This window comes from Vicia villosa, linkage group LG3 (assembly GCF_029867415.1).
Source record: "Vicia villosa cultivar HV-30 ecotype Madison, WI linkage group LG3, Vvil1.0, whole genome shotgun sequence".
Taxonomy (NCBI): Eukaryota; Viridiplantae; Streptophyta; class Magnoliopsida; order Fabales; family Fabaceae; genus Vicia; species Vicia villosa.
Genome location: NC_081182.1, coordinates 18,831,056 through 18,851,565, shown reverse-complemented (window position 1 = coordinate 18,851,565; position 20,510 = coordinate 18,831,056).

The window sequence follows — 20,510 nt, the reverse complement described above, 5'->3', positions numbered from 1 at the left end:
GGAAAAAAATTATTATTAATTTAAATATTTTTGTATACGAAAGATGATATTTATGATCCAAAAAATGATATACAGAAAAAAATTATTATTTATTTAAATATTTATATACGAAAAAATATATTATTAATTTAAATAGTTTTTTTTTCTCTTTTAACATTTTATTTAAATTAAATATATTATGTAAACAAATGCGCGTACCAAACTAGAACCCGTGCGTATGCACGGGTTTGTTACTAGTTGCATTACAAAATTCTCTTCCAAAATTCCAATAAGAGGGTTTTGCATACTAAGATGATCACAAAAGGATTTAAATGTGTTGAATATGTGAAAGGTGAATGAATATCCTAATATTTAGGTTGAGATATTTATAGGTCTGGCTAATAGATCAAACTAATGGGCGAGGAACTAATTCTCTCCCAATTTCTTTACTAAAGCATAGGAATATGGAGATCGGTTCTCTCCATTGATAGGAATCAAAAACTCGTTTTCCACGTTAACAACGAGAAGCGGGTTTTTCATTAGAAGATTGGCATGTAAACATCCAGTTATCTTTGAATAGATATGTAAATGAGTGGGTAGTCTTTTCATTAGAAGATTGGCATGTAAACATCCAGTTATCTTTGAATAGATATGTAAATGAGTGGGTGGTCTGCTTCATGGGTGCAATGGGTCGAAACTAGGGGTGTTCAAAACCAAACCAACCCAATAGAAAACCGCAAACCAAACCAAACCAAACCGAAACTGCAAAAAATCGCATTTGGTTCGGATTAGTTTGGGTCATCTTTTAACAAAACCGCACGGTTCGGTTCTGTTTGCGGTTTGTATTTTGTAAACCGAAGCAAACCGAATCAAACCGCATTATGTTACAACATAAATTTTACTTAACCCACATTCAACCCAAAATTAAACATATTATACCTTAGTCTTATGATTACGAATAATTTTCCCATCCTTATACATGTGATTTCAGTCCCGAATTTCTCAAATCTCTAATAGCATTATCGTGTCTTCTTTGTCATATACATCTTCCTTCTTCTTCTTTTATAATCTCTACTCTCTTATATTCTTTCTTTTTCACCTTCTCATTTTTATGCAAATGTTCTCTATTTCAGTTTCGTATTATCGCACATCTTCTTCTCTAATCTCTCAATTCTTTTGTTTTTTCTTTTTCACCTTTACTAATCGCTCGTCTCTTCTATTTTTTTGGTTTCATTATAATAATTGTTATATTATTTTATGCTATTATTTTATGTTTATTATTCCACTTTTGTCTAATTTATTTTTACATATTAAATGAAAAGTTGTTGTCAAAATGTGACGAGTTTTGTTGTTATTTAATATTGTATGAATGTCTAAATACAAAGGTATGTTGTCTTCTATATGTGTATGTATGACTCAATAAAATATTTGTAAAAAAATCGAATCAACCGAACCAAACCAAACTGCATTAGTTTGATTTGGTTTGGTTCGGATTTTTTTTAAAAGCCAACCGAACCAAACCAAACCGCAAATTTTTTTCTCTTGCGGTTCAGATGATTTTTTCGTCAAAACCGTCCAAACCGCATCGCGAACACCCCTAGTCGAAACGGACGACCCATAAACCGTTAAGTCAAGCCCGCCATAAGCATGTTGTCCCTTTGTGATGCTTTTTGGGACAACTGATTTATGGGCCATAATCTTCTAGGACCTAATCAAATTTATCCCATCCTACAGTCCCTCGAGCACGAGACCTGAGAAGAGCAGAATAATTTAAGTCTGTGAGACATTGATCTCTTTCTAGAGAAGCGCATCTATTAGATGAAGCTTAAGGGGAGAGTCCCTCAAGCGTATCTTAGAGAGTGTTTGGCTCAATAGTAGCTTAAAGGGTGAGTCCCTCAAGCATTACATAGAGGGCGAGTTCCTCAAGTGTAGCCGAGACTGCGAATTCCTTAAGCGCGGCTTAGGGCAAGTCCAACAAATGGAGCTTGGAGCAAATCCCTCAAGCGTTTTTTGCGGCGAATCCAATAAGTGTTGCTTGGGGGAATGTCCCTCAAATGTTGTTTGGGGAAGCACATGTAACAATTAATGCCCATGTATGATGAAATTTGTCTAGGGAAGGCGTAGTCATCATGGGTCGTTGATTTATCTCCATGCATCTAATATGCACATAAATGTCCTACCACCTACTAGCAGACGCCGCCTTGCGGTTTGACAATGATGCTCATTCGGCTTAGGCTCACTGAAGTTGTTCTTCCCTATAAGGTTTTGATTTTGTTGTTTGTCTTGTTTACTACTTTTATTGTTTTTTATTACAGAGTCTCCTCTAAGTCAGGTTTTACACATATATTAGAATTTAGTGCAATGCATTTAAATCATGTTTTTGCATTAAATTGAATCATGAGATGAAAAATATTTTCAAAATATTTCAATTCAAATTAATCGATTATTTGACTCAAGAAATGCAGGAATTCACGATTCCTATCATTCTAACCTTATATTCAATCAAAGACTATCATTCTAACCTTATTTTGAAGTGTGATTTGAAGCAAAGATATGATGCATGATTTGAATCAATAAATGAATGTGAAATTCATATTTTTCCATTCCTAGTGTGATTTAAATCATAAGCTTCTCTAACTTAAATTAGAAGAAAGCTAGATTCGAATCAAACATAAGGCTAATCCGAATCAAAAATTCATTTCAAATCTTGGATTTTGGTTTTGTCATCATGATTCGATTCACAAGATTCTTTGAATCAAATCACTAACTCGAATCACTTATTCGAATCAAATGGGAAAATTGCGGATTTTAAGTTCTTGATTAAAATCATTTTCTCCTTTCAATTGAATCATACCCATTGTACTTGACTCAAATCAAATGGGTATTTTACTCATTTTTAGTGTTCTATCTCAAAGACATATATAAATCATTTGTATCATTTTTCCATCAGATGATATGATCAGAACAACATAACTTTGAGAATTTTTCAAAACATAATTTTGTTAGCTTTCCAAATATACCTATTCACAATGTTCGATTGCATATGAATTCATCTTTAACCTCTAGCAATATTATCAAGAATTGGTTGTCTTAATTCTTAGGAAGTGTGATATCTATCATAGAAAAGGTTCATTCACTCTTAATGTATGGGATGTTCTTGTGTTGCATTTCCATGTTTGTATTGTGTGCAATTGCTAATAATTGACAATCCACCAGGATTAAAAAGAAAGAATTTTTCTCTACCACAAACTTCAGTAGAACTGAGTAAAGATTGTTATGTAACGAAGTTGGGAATTTTGTTCCTTCAGATAGATGAAGAGCTCAGACTTGCCATTAGATATTACCTTTCTTCAAATGCTCTACAACATTTACCTTTGAATAGACTATAGCAACCCCATGCAAAATGGACCATTGCAAATCTAACTACAAATCACATATTCAAACAATGATGAATCCATTTTGTTTTTCCATGACATAAACTGTGCATACAAAATCAAGCAAAAAGATGTTGAAACAAAATTGGAGACATTCACTACCATCACAAATTAACCTTATTTCTAACGATCTAACATAAAGCTTTTGCACCAAGTATCATTACTATGATCACAAATGAACTATATCAATTATTCTTAATGTGTTAAACTAGAAACCCTTAAGTTAAACATAACTCATGACCTAGAAGCCCATATTGATTAAGAAAAGAAAAAAAGGGAAAATAAAAACCTTACTTTGTGCAAAGAATCAAATTTATCGGGGCTACAGTAGCCGATTGTGATAAGATCATCTTTGTTTGACCAAACAGCAGAAACAGAAGTGTGGCACCCTTTAGTGACCACACTTCCTAATGGCCAAGTATCAATTAGGTCTCACTGGAGCACCACGTACATGACCACAACATCAGCATTATATGGCAGTGACGGAGCAACTTCAAGTGTCAATAGAGTGCTAGAATTTGTGGTGGCGGGTTGACTCATTGAGTTAGAGGTAAGTCGATACGTCTAGTTCTAGAAATAGGACGCATGTAAAATGACGCAAAATTTTGTGCTTTAGAAGGCGAGGTGCAAATCGGAGGGGTTGAAGAGACGAAGAGATGGAAGGGTGTAAGCCATTGATATTCTGACACGTAGACGGTAAACGTAATGGTTTCTGATATCTATGTGTAGTTTTTTAAGGCTTAACCCCTGTTCATTTTATTCCATTTACATTCTTTTTTTGTATTAAAGAGGGTCAAAGCTCAAAGAGAATAAGAAATTGTAACAAAACCAATCTCGGGATGAAGAATTATGTTACATCAGACGCAATGAAATACTTAATAAAATTTGAAATTTGATCTCTAAATTCTAGATCTTCTCCACTCTCAACACCAACTTTTATAAGCGCGTTTGCACACTTGTTCGCTTCCTTATAGGAATGAGTCACCTTCACTTCATAATGCCTTTCCATGAGGAGTAAAATCCGATTGAACATCAAGGCTCCATCCATAATTATTGCTTTTCCCATTTCAAGCATTCTAATGGTTGAATAGTAAATATTTAGATGTACTTTTTGAAATCCTAAGTTCTTCGTGAGGGATAGCCCTTCATATATTCCTCATAATCCCGCCCTAAGAGAATTGCATTCCACATTATGTTTTAAGAAACCGCCATTACCATCACCATGCATATCTCGGATAATACCTCTACAACTTGAAGTTCTTCCTTCAAAACAAGCTTCATTTGTATAACTTAACCTAATTTTCTTCTAGTGGCTTCCATCTAACCATAACCATAAATTTATCTCCACGAGCAACAACAACATTACTCTTCAAAACTTCTCTATATTCTTCCACTCTTCTTTGAACATAGATCCCGGAGAATAAAGGTCTATGGGAATTCTCATCATGCATCTCCATATTATGCCAATACTATAAGCTATGGCACCCAACTTGTAAGTATGAAAGTGAAATATAAGAAGGGCGAATTAGATTTCAATACTTTTTCGGCTATTTTATAGATGTTTTTAAGTTCTTATTTTTCCAGAAATATGTTGATGAACTTATGAAGTAAGGTGTAGAACTTAAATGCAAAAAAATAAAGAACACAAAGATGTATTCTAGTTCCCCTTATCAACCAAGGGTACATATAGCCCCCTCACACTCCTTTAGATATTTTCACTATTGTTAGATCTTTATACAAGCTGCACACCAAAAATTCTCCTACAATCTTCTAACAACAACAAAGAAGCACATCACTTTCTTAGTTTCACAAAAACACCAACAACTATGGTGGACTTTGAATCACCCTGATTCAAAAGGCCTTTTCAAACAAATAGAACGACAACCCTTCCTATTTTCAAATACCTGTAGAAAGTAGAACCACTTTCCTTATAGATAAAATCACTACACACTTGGTGAATAGTATAGCAAATTGATAAAAAAGAGTACAAATAAATTTTGCAGCAGACTTGATAATACTTGAGAGTTCTGCTGCTTTTTTGATATATTGAAAATTCAATCTTCTCCTTCAATGAACAAATTAATATTATATAAATATTTATGTGCTCAAGTGTTTCACTAAATTTTTTTTAAAATGAATGAAAATTATGCAGAAAAAATTTTATATGTTAAATATTAACGACATTTGAAAACAGATAACAATTATTCATGAAGAAGGTGTTTTGAATGATGAAAAAGTATTCTATTTATAAATCACAAAACACCCGTTTTAAGACTTTCAATGCTTAAAAATAATTAGAAATACTTTGTAATGATTTATGAATGGATGCTATGAAAAGAAGCAATGAAAAGGTGTCACAAAGTTTCAAAATTTCCCAAAAGCTACAAAGATAAACAGGTTTACCTAGGAGATAAACAAGTTTACCTCTCCCCAACATTCAAAAAAATTGAAGATTTACACCAGGTAAATAGGTTTACCAAATAGGGAAACAAATTTAGCTTGTTCCTTTTCAGAAAATTTGTTTTGGCAGAGATAAGGTAAATAGACTTACCTCTATAGGTAAATCAATTTACCTAAGCAAAAACATGAAATTTTGAAAATGTTAAAAAAAAATTGAATATTCATGCAACAATGTTTTGGAAAACTTAGAAGAGTTTAGATGAAAGTTCGTGAGCACTTAAAGTTTATAACCATAAATTGTACATTGTACCTTGGTCTATGATCCAATTCTAATGAAATCCAAAAATTTATGCAAACTTGAAACTTTGATTCCAATTTTTTTCTTCTTTGATCTTTCTTCTAGCCTTTTGTCTTCATCAAAACCAAGTTATGAGTGATGATTAACATCTTCTTCACACCAATCGCCTGAAAAATAACCTAATTACTTCTTTCTTGCAAATTCAAATCAATTTAATCAGTTTTTAGAAATCAAAGTGGCTAGGGCACGTCACTCTCTTGTCCCAATTTCTACTTGTGTTCGAAATATCTAATAGGCAAGAAGCAAGTGTATGTGATATGGGAAGGTAACAAGGAGATGAGTGGGTCCGGAACTTAAAGTCAAACATGGAGAGTCTAAATCATGATCAAGCACGGGTGGAGGCCATGCATCATTGGTTCAAATACGCCCGACAATAGGAGTTGAGGATCATTTTAAGCGGTGGAAAGGTAATGAAGGCTGCAATGTGAAAAATGTTGTATATTTTGATAATATTTCAAAAGTTTTAAATAAATTTTATCTCAAATTTTAAGTGACAAATATGAAAATATATTTTCAAAGAAAATTATTAATATTATTTTTATTAAAATTAATGTGGTCAATAATGAATTTATTATAATGATGATTTGATTTAGTCCAAGTCATTAAACACTATTTTTCTCCCTCTCTTATATATACCTACTCTCTTACTTTTGGATATAGTAGAAAAAATAAAAACACTTAACGTGTTAATTGGAAAAATCTCTTTATACTTCCTTTTCTTTTAATTTTCTGGTTACATCTTCCAGTCATCTAAAAGAGTATTTCTTGTTGTTTCTGATACCTTAGATTGATAATGAGAATCTGGAAAAACCTGTTGAATCCTGGGGGATTTGCGTTTATGAGGCGGATAAATCCTTAAGGACAGTGTTCATATACGCCTCAGGTTTAATTAACGTATTATATTTTGCAGGATTAACATTTGTGATGGTGAGAAGATGTGATCTAGTTATAGTGGTGGCCAAATTTTTACAACAATCTTAAGGATCTATTCTTTGTCATGGTTCTTGTTGATAAATCATTCCAGGTTATATATTTTTAAACTCATATTATATTGTTAAGATTTTTTCCAATGATTTCTATCTCATGCTTGTAATTGTGATTCTAAAGATTTTAATATTATTTTTCACTAGTAATATAGTATGTGAAAATAGTATATAATGCATTTTAGGTTGAATAATACTCTTTAAGCTATTATTTGACATTTTTGTTTTACGTGAAATTATGCTACTATTTGTATTCTTTCATATTTTGCTAGACAAATTATAAAAAATATTAAAATTCTGATTAAAGAAATTTTCTTTAAATAGAAGAAGAAAACTTTTTTAGTTTAGATTAATATTTTTTCCTTAATCTTTGTCATATTAATATCATTGAAATAAATTATATATAATTGTTTATTTTACTTTTATATTCATTGTTATACAATGTTATCTTTATTGAGAAAGAAAGAAATATTAATGTATTATTAAGATTTTATTTTATTGTAGTTGTTGAGAAGTATTTCTTATCTAAAATTTTGGATATTATTTGTTAGATATTAATGTAGATTATTATTATATTCATTATTGTATTAATAGTATACTATTATAAATAAAAATATTTTTTTTATATAATAAAATCAAATAAATAGGTTCTCTTTGACTAACGTATCATTAATGTTAGAATCAGACCGTTAAAAATATATTGTAAGATATTATTATAATTATTTCTCACATTAATTACGTATTGATTGTGAATGAAGTGTTAAAAGAAAAATAAATGTGTTATGATTAATATTTAATAGATTTATTTTGTGATAATAGAAAGACAATTATTAATAAATAAATGAAGATTATGAAATGTAGATTTAGTTTCTTCTTTATATTATTTATAAGAATTATTATTGTTTAGAATTACATATCTAAATTAAAATTAAACTGCATAGAGCCGTGATAGTCAGTGACTCTATGATTTTTATAATTATATTATAATGCTCATGTGTTGATTATATGTCAAAAGTGGTACATCTCATAAATTTTTTAAGCATGTTTTTCTATTGTGATTGAGTGGATATGAACTATCTATTTATGTGGAGTTTTTTTACTAGGTTTATTTTATAAAGAATTATTTGTGATATTAAAAATAATTTAGATGCTAATGATGATATACTTATTCACTTAATGCATTTTAGTGATTTTGAATTTATTTTTTAATTCTAATTGATATTAGTTAAATATAAATTAATATTATTTAATCTCAATAATTAATTGAGTTAAAAGTGTAGAATTGAGATATACTTTGTTATGACTCGAGCATTTATGAGTATAAAATATGTGTACTTTTGATTTTGTCTAAAATATATTTTATTTTGGGGTATATAATATTATGAGACTTTTATTTGAGATATTTTGTTTCATTATCAAATATTATTTAATTATTTTATTGATATATTATATCATTTTTGAATATATGATATGAATGAGAAAATGAATTTGGGAAGTCTACAAGATATAATAAGTAGAGAAATTTGAGATGATATTATTTTCAATGTGAGAAAAAAATTTACGAATTATTGAAAAATTATTTATTATTTATTGAGTAATTGAAAAATATGATGAGTTTAATCACATGATATATTTTGAGTAATGATTTAAATTGTGATACTCTTTTATAGTGGATGATCCAATGTGTTACAATAATACATTGATGTTAATATATGATTCAAATAAAGATAAAACTAAATGTGAAGCTATTTCTCATTGTGGGGGTGTTGTTTTTTGAAAAGCATTCAAACACACCTTTATACTAAAATCTTAAATATATTTATATTTATTTTTATTGAGAAATAATGATGTCGCTTATAAATCATATAGGCAGACATGTATAAATTTAATCATGGAGACCAAGTTTAATATTAAAACTTGAGCAATATTTGAGATTCATTGACTTAGAGACGTCTTAGTCAATAGTTTTTAGGAAGGAAAATAGTGACTTCCTCATTTGTGTATAAAAGTAGCTACTAAACGATGAGATAATATCGTCAATTTATGTGAAGTTAAATCAAAATGATTCCAGTTAATCCTCTGACAAAATCCCTAGGAAGAAATTTATTTGTGACACATCGAGGGGAATTGGACTTAGCCAATTGAAATTAACAAGTGATGGGAACCCAACCTTTGTGATTGGAGATCCTATGAAAAAGGTTCATATGGGTAAGAACAAGTCACTTGTTAGTTCTGCTAGCACCAAAAATTATTTGATTAATTTTTGCTTGCGTCCTTTTCCTATGGTGTAGATGAGAAAGTGCTAGACACTGCATTACTGAGAGGATAAGCTTAAGTAGCTTTTAATGAATTTCATATCCTTATTGGAGGTGTATGATTTGCAGCATACACTTGATGAAATCACCTATATAAGTGTCGAGTGGGGCCGCTTGTATGAGATCTTGGCAAAATCTCTAGAGCACTCATGAAATAACCAGGCACACGCACGGCCTATTAGCGCACCACAGCGTCAACAACAAGAATTGTGGGGGTGTGATGTGAGTGATAGACCTCTAACATACGCTAAGTGATCTTGGTTCATATAGCTTGCTACACCAATTTCACTGTATGTTAAGTATTATCATTCTAGGACTAGTTCATATAGCTTGCTACACTAGTTTGATGCATCACATTCATGATGTTACCAGAAATTTTTTTTACACTTCTTTTAAACTTTTGAAATATGTGGGGGATTGTTGTATATTTTGATAATATTTCAAAAGTTTTAAATAAATTTTATCTCAAATTTTAAGTGACAAATATGAAAATATATTTTCAAAGAAAATTTTAATATTATTTTTATTAAAATTAATGTGGTCAATAATGAATTTATTATATTGATGATTTGATTTAGTCCAAGTCATTAAACACTATTTTTCTCCCTCTCTTATATATACCTACTCTTTTACTTTTGGATATAGTAGAAAAAATAAAAACACTTAACGTGTTAATTGGAAAAATCTCTTTATACTTCCTTTTCTTTTAATTTTCTGGTTACATCTTCCAGTCATCTAAAAGAGTATTTCTTGTTGTTTCTGATACCTCAGATTGATAATGAGAATCTGGGAAGAACCTGTTGAATCCTGGGGGATTTGCGTTTATGAGGCGGATAAATCCTTAAGGACAGTGTTCACACACGCCTCAGGTTTAATTAACGTATTATATTTTGCAGGATTAACATTTGTGATGGTGAGAAGATGTGATCGAGTTATAGTGGTGGCCAAATTTTTACAACAAAAACAATTATTCTATAGTCTCTGTTTAGGAAAGGAACTTCTCAATGTCATCTAGTTCAATTCTTAAAGGCTTAAATCAAATATGGAATTCCAAGCTTCCGAGTAAAATCCAGACCTTTCGTTGGAGACTCATGCTGCAACAATTTTTAACCAGGTAGAAATCGGTTTCGAAAGGAATTTTATCAGGACCACACAATTATGTTTGTCCATTGAGTTTCTCTGCAGAAGAAGATGAGTTCCACCTTTTCTTTGATTGTCCGGTCAACAAAGATGTTTAGTCAAGGGTGATTTATTTGCTAGACATTGAAATGGTCAAAAGTTAGAGTATATAGGACCATTTGCTCAATTTTGTGACAGCATTGCAAGAAAATTCAAGGAAAAACCATGCAGTTTCTTTTGGTCTATAACATGTTAGACATTGTAGGGTTGTGGAAATAACACTCCTTTTTAAAATGGTTTGTTGATTAATTGGAATATAATGGGTAAAATCAAGTATCAAACTCTGAAATGTTCCTGGTGAATCTCAGGCGTCATTCTTCTTCTCATAAGAGGGGGGATTGGTGGACTGATCCGAGTAGAGCTTAAGTTAGTTGCCATTGTGGATCAAGTGACACTAAGGTGTCAAATTTAATATTATTATGACACATCTGATAACTCTTTATTCTATATCTGTATAATAAAATTCACCGATGAACTTAAATGTATAATCATATATATCATATCTATAAAATTTAACATCATTCAAAAATCATTTGATATGTTAAAGAAATTGATCAAAATTAACTGTTTTGATGAAATTTCATAAGACGTTAGTTTGTATGCATATCATTGACATGTCAAATGATTTCTAATTTATGTTAAATTTTATAGACATGATCTATATGATAATAATTTTCAATTCAACAGTGAATTTTGTTATATTGTTATATGAATATGCGGCAAACAGGGGTGGCCCTGAGCATGGGCTCGTGGGGCGGGAGCCCAGGGCCCCATAATTTTAGGGGCACCAAATTTTTTTCTTACCCCTATATATATTAAAGAGAATTTTCTATTATAAAAATACTTTGCTAGATATTTTTTTTTAAAAAAAAGTACTGATTAACAAAATTATAGGGGCACTACAAAGTTAACATTAATAAAAGAATGTAATGTCTCATAAATAAAATATAAAGAAGAATAAAATCAATTAATTCTTCTAAAATAATATCAATTAATTTATCTATAATTTTAGCAACTACAAAGTTTGATTGAGGCACTAAAATTAAAATAATGATATAAAAAATACTTTATATTATTGATCCCCAAATTAAGAGTGAAGCACTACTTCAACTAGTTGAACAAGATAATGATCTCAAAATTAAGAGTGAAGCCGAATCTTTAGCAACTCATGGAATTAGAAACTTTGAATTTTTAGTAGCTGTGATTATTTGGTAGCTGAATCTTGAGTCTGCTGAAGAGTCTTTACGAAATCATGATTTCTTATATATTGTAGATCAAACAATATGCTCACTTGATAGAAGATTTAAGCAGTATAGCACATGTGAAAAAAAATTTTTGGATTTTTGATTAGTATTGAAAGGCTTAGATCATTAACAATTTTGTTTGAAGAACCGAAACTTATTTGAGAAGTGTTAACAGTTGAATCAAAATTAAGCTATATAATATTGAGTTCTTTGAAGACTTTTAATTGCTTTCCTAATGCATGCATATATTATAGAGGAATATTGACTACTCCTGTCAGTGTTGCATCTGCTGAAAGAAGTTTTTCTAAATTAAAATTATTAAAATATTATTTGAGATCTACTATGTCACAAGATAGATTAAATAGTTATGTGTTAATTTCAATTGAAAATAATATTTTGAAGAACTTTGATTATGAACAAATTATTAACGATTTTGCAACAAAAAATGCTAAGAGGATGATATTTAAATAATTTTAAAGGCTTGGTCAATTTTTTTATAGGAAAAAAAGACCGGATCAAGAAGAAGAAGAAGAATATGTCTCTTTATTGTGGTTTATATTTTGATGTAGTATAAATATTGAGTCAAAGATCCATATTTCTATTCTTTTTGGACAATGTCAAATGAAAATGTGTTTTTTATGTAATTATTTCTTTTATCTTTATGTATTTATTGTTTTAAAAAATTATAGGGGCACTACTTTTTTGATTCGCCCAAGGCACCAAAATTCGAAGGACCGGCCCTGGCGACAAAGAGTTTTCGGATGTGTCATATTATTAAGTTTGATACTTAGATGTCATTTGATCTAACCTTAAAAATGGAATCTTTTAAAATTTTGAAACCTTGCGCTATAGAACTTATTGTTGTACGACAAACAATTATTTGATGGGAGAGACAAATCAAAATCCATGGTAGCAGCAGCAACCACTAGGCTGAAAAACAAGATGCAGCCCCCCTCCACCAAAATCATGTCAATTTCTTATGATCTTATCCATTCTTTCAATCAATAATATGAGTATGGGATGGGAATATGGAAACAGAAACTTGGTTCCATGTTTTTATTTGTCTTTTCGACTTTTGCATTCAATACTTTTTCACCTTTATAAAATCAAGTACTAGAATATTTAAGTTTGACTTATTTTTAATAAGGAGTTTTTACTCATGTTTCTAATTTTTTTTGTAAAGAAACGGACGAGTTCAGAAAAAAAAAAGTCTTATAAATATTTGTGTTCAATTTACACCTTAAAAGAAAAAAAATATAGAGGGGGTGATACAGTAGAAAAAGAAAATTAATAAATAATAAAATATTTAATAAATTTAAGAGAGTTTGGGTATTGTTCATTTGTAATTACTCAAAACACTAAATATAAAAACTAAAATTACTGATGATGAAAAAATAACAAAAAAAAAAAACTTTTCTTGATAAAAAACTAAAAAAATTTGTACAATTGTCTAGAGTATATCAATGGTTGTGTTTAATGGTTGTCTTTAAAGATGTGCAACGTTGATTTATAAATATCCAAAACAATAATGTATAGTAAATTAAAGATGTTCAATGTGAAATGGAGCAAACAATCAAAATTTACCATGATTAAATTGTGATTAAATACCTTTTCAAAAAAAAATTGTGATTAAATAAAACTATAATATTATTTGTAACAATTAAACTTATATTTATTATTGGATCATCTGTTAGGCTCTTGATACCAAATTTGAATAAAAAAATTTTGACAGCTAGAAAAAAGATTAAATAAAACTATAATATTATTTGTAACAATATACTTTTGACAAATAAAAAAGATTAAATAAAAAAATTTGAAAACACACTTCTATTTTTAGATTTAATCATTAAGACAGCTAGATACCAAATTTATAATTTTGGTATTGTAGTTTAAATATTATTATTGGTTAGTAAAACTAATAATCTTTTAAGTCAACTAAATTATTTGTTGTAGAGACATTTAATTGCAGAGACGTTTAATTGTAGAGTACGAATTTGAATCAACATCATATTACTTATTTGTTTTTAGAAGTGAGATTCTCGTCATCAATCACAAAAAAAAGTTCTTATTTTTTCTACATCCCTACAAATTTATAAGTTCTATTACTCGGTTATAGTTTTTCTTTCAACCACACTCCATCATCATCACGTCGTCTCTTTCAAACATAGTCATGTCGTCCAACTCAATATTGATTGCCGTTCATGTCAATATTATTTGTCATTGTCAATTATGACTTGTTTGTAGTAATTAAACTCGAATTTGCTATTTGTTGTTCAGTTAAGTATGTTGTATTGTTTATTTTTGGTAATTCTATCTTATTTAATTTAAGTATTTTTAATGATTTAAATTTTATTTTAGTTATTATGTTCTATTATTTTAATTTTGGTTTGACTTAATTTAACTTATTTTATTGTAATTTTTTAATTTGTTCAAATTATTTTTGAATGAAGGCTGAAATTAAGTGTTTAACTATGTTGTGATTCAAGCGTTCAAGCCTCCATTTTTGGTGTCTTGGTAAATTCGCACTAGATGAATCAACTATGTGAATATAACATCGAATATGTCTTTTGTTGTTTCTCACATTTTTAGAAAAGTAAATAGTTGTGCTGATTCTCTTGCTAACTTAGGCCTTATGATTATAGATTCAATTTACTTTGACTCGATATCTATTTTTTATGGCATATTTTGTAAAGAATAAGTTCGATTTGCCTTTCTTTAGGTTCTTTTCTCATTGAAAGGGTATTGGTTTAGTTTCCCTTACTTTTGTAATCTTTCTCTTTTTCTATATATCTAATGTTATTTAAACAAATGTTGTATTGTTACATGTACTATCGATATTGTTATATTAAGTTTGCAATGAATTTTTGAAATATTTATTTTATGAAGTTGTGAATATATGATTGTGTGATATATCTATAAAATTTAATTTCATATTATTAGTTTATTTAATAAACTGTTAGACCGTATGTTTAACCGATTGAACTAATTAAATTTTAAACCGGATGTTTCACCGGTTCGATCCCCAATTCAATTTTTAAAACATTGAAATTATGGAGATTCAAGTGGGAGTCCATGAACACTTTATCTGTGAGAGAACCCACACACGTATCACATTAAGATTTTAGTTGGACAAGTGGTGTATCTCTCACAAAGTGTGTCCAAAGTGTAAAATGTTCCCTCGTTAACTCCCGTGTTGCCTCCAACTGTGGTATCAGAACCTTTGGTTCGAAAAATGGACCGACTTACTTGTAGTTTAAGAAATTCAACGGATACAAGTGTATGTGGAAGAGGGAGCTTTCACATGAGGGGGAGCATAGTGTATAGACTCACACTTGAGGGGAAGTGTTGAGAATCAAGTGTGAGGAAGAAGTGGGAGTCCATGAACACTTTATAAGTGAGAGAATCCACACACCTATTACCTTAAAATTTTAAGTAAACAAGTGATGTGTCTCTCACAAAGTATGTCCCAAATGTAAAATGCTCGTTGACCCCATACTTATTACACATATTTTAATTTTAGATGGTATAAATTGTTTATTCATGGTTTAATATCTCATATCAATATTTTTTTTATAAAGTACTCCCTCCGTTCCTTTTTAAGTGTCGTTTTAGCAAAAAGCTCTTCAACCAAGATAGTGGATTATTAGAGTTAATTTTTCTATTATACTCTTATTTATTTTGCTCTTTCCAAATAAATTCAATCATACACTCTCTTTTTCCAATGACTAATTGAAAAATTTAAGGTGGAGTTATTGAAAAAATAAGGGTATAAATGACAAATTATAACATTAAATTATAAAACGACACTTAAATAGGAACAAAAAGATTCTTCTAAAACGACACTTAAAAAGGAACGGAGCGAGTATTTGTTAATTAATTATGATTAATAATAATTAATTATTAAAAACTATTATTAATATAAATTATGGTCCATTGTTATTAAGATTTTATTGGATTTTTGTCTCTAAAAGGACTGTGAAGGGTTGGACCATTCAGTTAATTCCAATGAGAGATTCTTACTCTCAACCATTTATTTATTTAAGCGTTGTTCCATAACGATTAATATACAGTAAAAGTCCTAAGCGACAATGAAGGTAGTAATTCTCTCATACTTACTATCTTCGACGATAATCTCATCAATCTTACAAGGTACACATTTATTATCATTGTTAACTATTCTTTAATATAATAATATTCTATAGTTTGTATATATCCAATTTAATTAAATCAAACAATTGATATCAGAGCCTAATAGACACATATTATAGCTATGTTATTTGAATTCTTGAATGGAATTTATTTATCTTATTGAATTGTATACAATATTATTTAAATTAAATGCTTTAAATATATTGAGTTATTCATATTGTAGGCACACATTCAAACCTAGTTAATTGAACGGTTCCTGTTGAGTATAATAGATGTGTGGGGTGCTAATACATTTCTCTCGCATAACCAATTCACGAGGCCATATTTTATTGCGATGATCATCTTATCCTTCTTTCTTAGGGTTTTATCGTTATTTTCCCTTTCCTTATGAATAAATAAAATTCGATGGCAACTCTGTATCTATTTTGAGTTAGACGTTGGGTATTTTTTGTGTAGTGACAATATCTTATCAGGTAATCCTCACAGTCAAATAAATTAAAACATTATTGTTTTCATAAGAGACACAGTCACAACACCAATTATTGCATTCAAATAAATTAATACATTATTGTTTCCATAAGAGACAGAGTCAGAACACCAATTATTGCATCCAACTGACAGATAAAATCGAAGAATTGATCAAAAGGGACAACTGTCAGAGTACACCAAGGACGAAAAAAAGGGTCGGGAGGAGTCCCACAAAAGGAAACAACCTTATAAGAAATTTGTTGAAGTCGTGTCTAAGAGAAAAGGAAAGGAAGCAAACAGTGGAGAAAAGGACAGACACTAGGGGAAGTGTTAGTACATTGCTCGCATAACGGGAGGCACCCCAAATCAAGCAATTAGTTTAAGAGTATAATGAAAATAAATATTGTGGAGATAATGGTCGTTAGAAAAAAAAAAGGAATACCTCCACCAAAAGCACTAAGAGACTTATCCCAAAGTTCTTAGAATGAGAAGTTAGAGAAGTCTTCGACAAAATCTTCCCTCTATTAATCACACTTGCGATCTCTAACTTTAACGTATCCAGGATACTAATCAATGGTTGAAATTTTTGCAATATTATATACTAATTTCTCTTTGAAAATATGGGAATGAAGAGAAAACATTGTGCCCTATAAAGAGTCTGATTACATTGATAGTATGCACTTCTTCCAACGATGTATAGAAGCGTCGTTCAGAATAGTTTGATTCTTTGCAAAAAGCCACCAACTAACTTTTCACATACAATTTCTCTAGAGACAAGTCTTCCTTTTAAGTATATGAATCAGATCCCTTTAGACAATGACTCTAAGTCCAATACTTATGAAAAATATCTAAGCAATCATAGAGAAAATTGGGCCTTAAACAAAAAATTCTTGTGTGCTCGTCCTTAATTAGAGGGTGACCAAATGAAAACAATCGTCAACATCTTCTAAGCTTTCAAAACAAGCCCTAGAGTATCATGAGAATTGTCTCAGGAAGAACGAACCATAACCATTTACATAATTGAAACTATTTTAAATCTTAAAAAATGAAAGAATAATGTCACAATAGACTTACCTCCTTTATACTCGCACCAATATTGAAAGATTTTGATGAATGCATGACATATGGAGTGCAACCATGAGGGGGCGATCAACAGATAATTCAAGACGCTTGTATCTGCGAGCTCATCAGCCAGATAGTAAAGCATGCCTTAAATCACCGCCATGCTAAGTAGAGACAAGAGCTTGGAAGACAACTATTCTAGATTGACCACAAAGCCTAATAAACAAAACTCAATAGCGAAATAGATCATAAGGGTACATAACCTCATTTTCCCTCCACATTTCAAAATATCCCTTACAATCTTCAAAGATCAGTCTACGAATCAGATGCATCCCACGCATATGCAATTACCCCATCTACCTTATTTAAAAGAGAAAATGCGGATTTCTCTAAATATCATTCACTCGTTCAAATTTTGTTTCTTACTTTTCTTATTGACTTTAAGTGTTAAAATTCTAACCTTATATATCAGCCCCTTTCTATCGAGTCAAAAGCACCACAAAACCTTGCATATTAGTCCATTTCTATCGAATCAAAAACTTTGAACCACAATAACTTTGAACCACAATAACTCACAGAGAATTCAACTACTCCAATTTTCATACACTTCAAGAGCAAAACAAAAACTCCAAATTTAATTTCTCAATAATTTGAACTCTCACCCTATTTTAAAATGATATAGAAACGTATTATCCATAAAATATAATATAATATAAATATTAAATTTCTTTATTTATTTGAAAAATAATTATTAAATTTATTAGTCTAAATACTAATGCATCAAAAAAAATTAATCTCAAAATGAAATAGAGGACCAAAACTATTGTAGGAATAGAAATGAATCTTGTTAAAAATCTACAGGATACGTTGAAAAGTCAGCATGACCCATGTTATCCGTAAAGGCAATTAGTCAAGATATTATAGCTTAATACCAACTACAAACTAGTAACAAACCCGTGCGTTCGCACGGGTTCTGGTACGGGACGCGCATTTGTTTAAAATGTATATTTTTTAATAGAAAAAAATTATATTAAAAGTAATTAATATTTTGTGGGAAAAAAAGAACAATTAACATTAAATTGTGTCTGAAGAAAATTAGGAACAAAATTGAAATCACCAAAATTAAATTGTGTCTAAATAACCTTTTGTAATTTCCCGTTCCCGTTAATAATCAATATTTTGATCAGTAATTTCATGTTCCCGTTAATATTTAATATTTTGCTCAGTAACTTCGTTCCCGTTAATTTCAAAATATTTTGATTAGTAACTTCATGTTTCCGTTAATATTCAATATTTTAATCAGTAACTTTTGGTTCCCGTTAATATTCAACTTTGGGATCAGTAACTTCATTTAGATAAATAATTGATTATTTCGTGTATAAAAATGTTTATATCAATAATAGATTTTTTCTCGTATACCATTTTTGGATTAAAAATATTTAATCATAAATACCATTTATAGACTTCATTTTTGTTTAGGTATGATTTACAAATGTTTGGATCAATAGTAAATTTCGTACATAAAAATATTTAGATCAATAATAAATTTTCTCCCGTATACCATTTTTTAATAAAAAATATTTGGGTCATAAATACCATTTTTTTCGTAAACAATAGATTTTTTTTCCGTATACAAATATTATTTTTGTTTAGATATCATTTACAAAATTATTTGGATCAACATTAAATTTTCGTATATTAAAATATTTAGATCAATAATATATTTTTTTTCCTGTATACCATTTTTGGATCAAAAATATTTGATCATAAATACCATTTCTCGTATATTAAAATATTTAGATTAATAATAGATTTTCCCCATATACAGACTACATTTTTGTTTAGGTATCATTTACCAAATTATTTGGATCAATAGTAAATTTTGTATATAAAAATATTTACATCAATAGTAGTTTTTTTCCTGTATACCATTTTTTAATAAAAAATATTTGGATGATACATAACATTTTTCGTAAATAATAATACAAATATTATTTTTAATTAGGTATTATTTACAAAAATATTTGGATCAATATTAAATTTTCGTATAAAAAAATATTTAGATCAATAATAGATTTTTTTCCGTATATCATTTTTGGATAAAAAATATTTGATCATAAATATCATTTCTCGTATATAAAAATATTTAGATCAATGATAAAATTTTTTTTCGTACCTCATTTTTGTTTAGGTATCATTTACAAAAATATTTGGATTAATAATAAATTTCGTATATAAAAATATTTAGATCAATAGTAGATTATTTTCCCGTATATCATTTTGGAATAAAAATATTTGGATCATAAATACAATTTTTCGTAAAGAATAGATTTTTTCCATATACAAATATTATTTTTTTAGGTGTCATTTACAAAAATATTTGGATAAATATCAAATTTTTGTATATAAAAATATTTAGAACAATAATAGATTTTTTGGCCTATTCCACTTTTGAATAAAAAGTATTTGGATCATAAATAACATTTTTCGTATATAAAAATATTTAGATCAATAATAGATTTTTTTCTTGTATACAAACTTCATTTTTGTTTAGGTATCATTTTCAAAAATATTTGGATCAGTAGTAAATTTTGTATATAAAAATATTAGATCAATAGTAGATTTTTTTCCTTATATCATTTTTGAATAAAAAATATTTGAATCATAAATACCATTTTTCGTTAATAATAGATTTTTTTCGTATACAAATATTATTTTTATTTTGTATCCTTTACAAAAATATTTGGATCAATATTAAATTTTTGTATATAAAAATATTTATATCAATAATAGATTTTTTTGAATAAATATTCACTGTATATCATTTTTTATTAATAAAAATTTCGGTCAAAATATCATTTTTCGTATATAAAAAATATATATCAATAATAATATTTTTTTGTGGAAGAAATAAGTGAGAAAGTGATGAAATAGAAAAA